We start from the raw sequence: 5,923 nt of genomic DNA, 5'->3' as shown, positions 1-5,923 counted from the left end.
CATGTAATGATTTTGATACATCAATTCAAAATGAATAGGTACGAATTTTAAATATATATAATTTTTAGTACCATAATTTATGTTGAAAAAAATCAAACAGTATGCAAAAATTATGGAATTTTTTCTGTCTAAAATATAATAAAAACGATTAGCAAAACAAATACATTTAGGGTGGTATTAAATTTGTAAAATTTGGTGGACGATCAATTCAAGACTCGCTTGGATGGTTAAAAAATACTATATTATATAATTACTTGTTAAAACATTATATAAATATGATTAATTAATTTTGACTAAATATTTTATGTAACAAATTAAATTTATAACGAATAGATGTTAATATTTCATCATATTTTTATTAATATTATTGTATAATTTTATAAACTTTATTGATTAATATAAATTTTAATTAAACTATCAATAAAAATGTGATCTCATGTAGTTATCATATAAAATAACATTGTTTAAATAAAACATAAGTTTTGATTTATATTCTTAATATTTGGCTAGTTGGTGTATGTTTATTAGCAAGCTCCTATGGTAAATAAGTTATTTTTATTTTTATGTTTTTACATTTTTTCTTCAAATTATTAAAAAAATTAATTTTTTTACTTTATTTTTTTCTCAAATTTGATTAGATCACTTTTTATGATTAGTTTAACTGTGTAGTATATTGAAAATTTTTAAAGCTGAATCAATCAAATACTTACTCATATATGCTTATACCACATAGTTCATACATATGACTTTAGACCAATTTTATATTCACTATTTCAAAATATATTAGCCCAACAAAATTTATAATTATCATATCTTAATTGTATTTGAATTACTAATGTACATAAGTGAGCATTTAGTTCTTAGCTTACCTTATTTGAGGATTTTTGTTAGGAACTTTGTTGAAGTTCCATGCGCGACAATGCCATAATTTATCTCTATTTTTTTTTATATGTATGATTAAACTTTTATGGCATGTTAAGATATTAAAATACCACATACAACGAGCTTGCAGTTGGTAGTTATAACACCCTGAAAATCTTTACGTTTAATTTGTAATGTGAATCTCTATTTATTCAGAGTATAAGATCGTTTAAAACTCTTTAATATTTCATATTTTTAATTTTTTAGATAAATATCATACTTTGTATTTTATTTGATTAAATAAAATTAATTATTTTATTTTATCGTATAAAAAATTATATATTATTTATTATTTAAATAAATTAAAAAAAAACAGAGAAAAAGAGAGAAAATCTCGCAGGAACACTAACGGAAAGGATCCCGCCAGCGCAGGATGTGCGCACTGTGCGCACGTCCCATATGCGGGGGTGCGAGGCACGGTCTGTGCATACGACCCATCACATGTAGATGGGCGCGGCTCCATGCGCCTTGTGTGCGCGTCATCCGCTTGGTAGGCATGCGTGGTAGGCTGCGAGCATAGGCTTGCGCGCGGCAGGTTAGCCTGGCGTGCGCAGCAGGCTAGGCCTGCAGCACGCGACTGGATGAGGCACCGTGCGTGTCGTTCCCTTGGGCACCGTGCATCGCCTTTGACTTGGTTGTTGTGTTGCTGTCATTTGGGTGGTGTGTATCCGATTTTTGTGCTGCTGTCATGTTGCGTCGTTCATCACATCTCATCCTTTTTATTGACTTTCACTTTTTTCTCCGGATTTTACCACTTGACGTAAATACGACGATCTCCATTTTTTATAAATAGGAACCCTCCCTTCACTATTTTCTATCACTTCCATTTTTATTCTTCCATCCTCCAAGATCTTTAAAGAGAGAGAGGGAGCGGAAAAGAAAAAAAAGTGTAGAAAACATCGAGATTTCGGTAAGAAATTTAATATTTACTTCTAAACGTCTTAATGAGCATTTATAGATTAAAAATAACAAAGTTTAAATTAATGGTTGCATGATTAAATTATATGCTTAAACAAAATAATTTTACGCGCTATTGTATGATCTATGAACACATATAGACCAATTATTTGCATGTGTAATTTAAATTATTTAATGTTTGAAGATAAATATTGATATGTGTTCTAAATGACGGTGGAAAATGACTAAGCATGAGAATGATGTATAGACATGAGAAATATGCAGTGATATTGGCATGTATAATTCATAAAGTATTTCGTCAGACTTTTTATTTTTGAGATGTTTCTATTTTTTCTCCGTTTGGTATGAAAAGACGTGAGATGACCGCTCCTTATAGATGATAGTGTACCATCTGACGATAGTAGTGATACAATATGATTGTAGAGGTCACCGTTAACAAAGTATGACCATGTTTATAGTTAACATGTAGGATTACTGTGGTTGACACAACCGTGGTCGTAGATTGTGTCATGATTTGATTATACTTTTAAACATCATAAAAAACATTTATAGATTAAAAATAACAAAGTTTAAATTAATGGTTGCATTATTAAATTATATACTTAAATGAAATAATTTTATATATTATTGCATGATCTATGAACATATACGGACTGATTATTTGCAAGTGTAATTTAAATGATTTAATGCTTGAAGATAAATATTAATATGTATTACAAATTTCGGTGGAAAATGAGTAAGTACGAAATGATGTATAAACATGAGAATATGTTAATGAAATTGGCATGCATAATTCATAAAGTGTTTTGTTAGACTTTTTATCTCTTAGAGGTTTTTATTTTCCCCCCTTCTAGTTTGAAAAGACATGAGATGATTGTACCTTGTAGATGACGGTGTACCATCTGACAAGAGTGGTGATGCGATATGAGTGTAAGAGTCATTGTTGGTGAAGTACGACCGTAGTTATAGTTAACATGTAGAACCATTGTAGTTGGCACAACTGTTATCATAAATCGTGTCATGATTTGGCAAGTCATAAATATGTTGTTGATTTAGTAAGCCACAAATTGTTGTTATAAAATAAAATGAATCGGTCATTCTACATAGGTAGTCTGGAATCCACATTTGTAGCACGCGGAAAGGAGGAAAAAAAAAAAAAAAAAAAAAAAGGGGGGGGGGGCCACGTCAGCAGCCACGTCAGCAGGCCCGGTCAGCAGTCCCGGCCAACCAGGGCCTGCCACGTGGCAAGATCGCGTCACTCCGAAAGGAGCCACGTTGACGATCCGCGTGGGTGCGATCCGACGGCCCAGATCAAATCGCGCGATCGGACGGCCCAGATTCAAACGCACGGACGGCCCAGATTCAATCAAAAACGAACGGCCCAGATTAAAACGAAATGAACGGCTGTGATCAAAAGGCAAGGGGTTATAAATAGAACCCCCACACCAGACCACAAACCCTAGCCGCCAGCCGCTCGCCGGAGAAGACGAACCAGAGGCCGACCGCCGCCACCCGCCGCCACTCGCCGCCGCACCGGGGAAATTTCCGACTGCCGATCGAGGTAAATTTCATACCCCCGACTCGTTCTTCCCCACTGATTCCTCCTATGGCCAAATCGAAGCCGAAATCCCGGCCAAACGGCCGGAATACGCGGCCGAAGCCCAGCGGCGCCGCCGCGCCCCCTCTCGGTTTTTGCCTCCGACGAGGCCCTTCCCGGCCTCCGTTCGATGCAATTTTTATATCACCGTGATCACCATTCTTTTCTCTACAGGTTGACCGAAGCCAAATCACCAAAACACGAACCTCGCCGGAGAGTCGCCGTACCCGAGAGCGCCGCCGCCGGTAAGCTCCGCTTTTCCGTGATTTTTTGGCCCCCCGAGGGCCCTAGGGTTGTTTTCTGACAAGGACCAATGCGAGAGTGGCCGAATTCGGCCGAGAACGGCCGAAAACAGTCAACCCAAGGCGACTCGCCGCCGCCAGCGGCGGCGCCGTCGCCGGAGCACGGCGGAGCCGTCGTGCCGGAGTTGCGATTTGGGCCGAAAGAGGCCCTGGGCCTAATTTGGATTTTTTTTGGAACACGTGCAGGTACTGTTAGTGTGTTTCAGTTCCCCGGGAAAAATTCAGGGAAAATTAGGGACAGCCTGCAGGCGCACTGTGAATCGTATTCGGATCCCGAAAACAAGTAAGGACCCCTCACCCTATTTCCTATCACGGTATTAAAGTTCAAAATGATAAAACGGTATTTCTTGAATTAACGCATGTGTGAAATTGCTTAAGATTGCTAATGGAGCCCGAGTCTAGTGTGATTGATGATTTACTGTTATTTGGCCTGTTTACAACTTTAAATGCAAAATGAGGTTTGATGTGTTCATTTTACAGATTTGTGTGCATGTACTACGTTTTTATTAATTATGGGTTGAATGACTGAAAAACTGATACTGTATGTTGTCTGTTTGGTATGAATTACGATTTGCTTGTTTAAATGTGAATTGATGATGCTGATTGAGGAAAAGGAAAATGAAAGATTGTGTAGACTGATAATTGTATTATGGGGGTCAGCCTGACTAGATATCCTGGGAGATGGTGGACGGACCGGGTCCGCAGGGAACCCTACCGGGATTGTGGTCTCACATACCGGACGGGGTATGGGGACGGCCCGTTTCACCCTCATACCGGACGGGGTATTGAGGTTTATGGTTTTGGCGCCCATACCGGACGGGGTATGGGGACGGCCCGTTTCACCCTCATACCGGACGGGGTATTGAGGTTCATGGTTTTGGCGCCCATACCGGACGGGGTATGGGGACGGCCCTGGAAACTGATTATGAATGTTAAAGGTTAACGGGTAGCGGAACCCCTATGGACCCCCACGGATACTAGTAGGCTGGTAAATGAGAAAAAAGATATGTTGTACAATGATTGAATTACAAGAGGCGTGATAAGTGTTATGTTTTACAGCTTAGATTATTCAATGATTATGATAATGTTATTGTTTTTCTCATATTGTTTTCATAAATTCCACCAAGGTAAGTGGATGGTAAAAGTTTTATTATTGATAAAAGGTTTTGTTGTAAATTATGCTCCATTGGTCTTTTTGTGGTTTTCTACCCACCTTTATCTCCGTGACGGTGAGATATCGTGATGTTCTTACTGGGCTAGTGTAGCTCACTCCTTAATTAACCATTTCAGATCAGGAAGACATGGTTCCCGAGCCCGTTCCGCAGGAGGATGACGAAGGGGATGCCTAGAGACTCTGTAGTCATACGCATAGTTTATTTTCGAGTTTTCTTTCTTAGTTAGTTTAACCTTTTATATTTTAAGTACGTTTGTTTGGTTTTTCGTGTAAGGGATGTTAACTGAAATTTTGATCTCGCTTCCGCATTCGATATATTTAAATACTCATTTCATTTTAAATATTTTCCGGGGCCGTTACAACATTGCTCTCAGTAGATGAAAGTCATAACCATTTTGTGAAGAATGACACGAAAAACAGTGTATATCTTGATTTGTTTAATTTTTTATATTTTCGATATGATCTATTTAGTTTATAGGATATGATGGGTTTCAACAATTTTTTTAATAAAATAAATTATTTTTATAATTTAATAAATGACTCTGACACAATTTTTGATGATAAGTAATAATAATGTATTTAATTATCTTTAAAATCTTATAATGTTATTTAAATATTATTTTGTATACTAAATATATAGAACTCATCTATTTTCATACTCATCTTCAAATGAGAAAGATAGTGAAGAACCGATCTCTGACTTACCCATTTAAGTTTTTGAGGATTCTGATGATCCATAACCTTTTATTAGTGCATGACTTGTCCCGCATTCTGATGAATTATTTTACATAATGATAAAAGTGATATTTTTTATATATTTAATATTTTGTTGCCACTTTTAACATCAGTTATGTATTTAATTGAGAATTCATATATTTTGTAAGAAATTTGTAATAAATTACTCTGCTGTATACATTTAACTATCATATAGTCGTAATCTAGTTCTGTATCTAGCACTCTTATACTTTAACTAACATTTGAGATGTTACGTTAGTGATGATGAGAGATGAT

Source organism: Carica papaya, chromosome 5, assembly GCF_054855325.1.
Source record: "Carica papaya isolate Zhongbai chromosome 5, ASM5485532v1, whole genome shotgun sequence".
NCBI lineage: Eukaryota > Viridiplantae > Streptophyta > Magnoliopsida > Brassicales > Caricaceae > Carica > Carica papaya.
Note: the sequence above shows the minus strand (reverse complement) of the source record.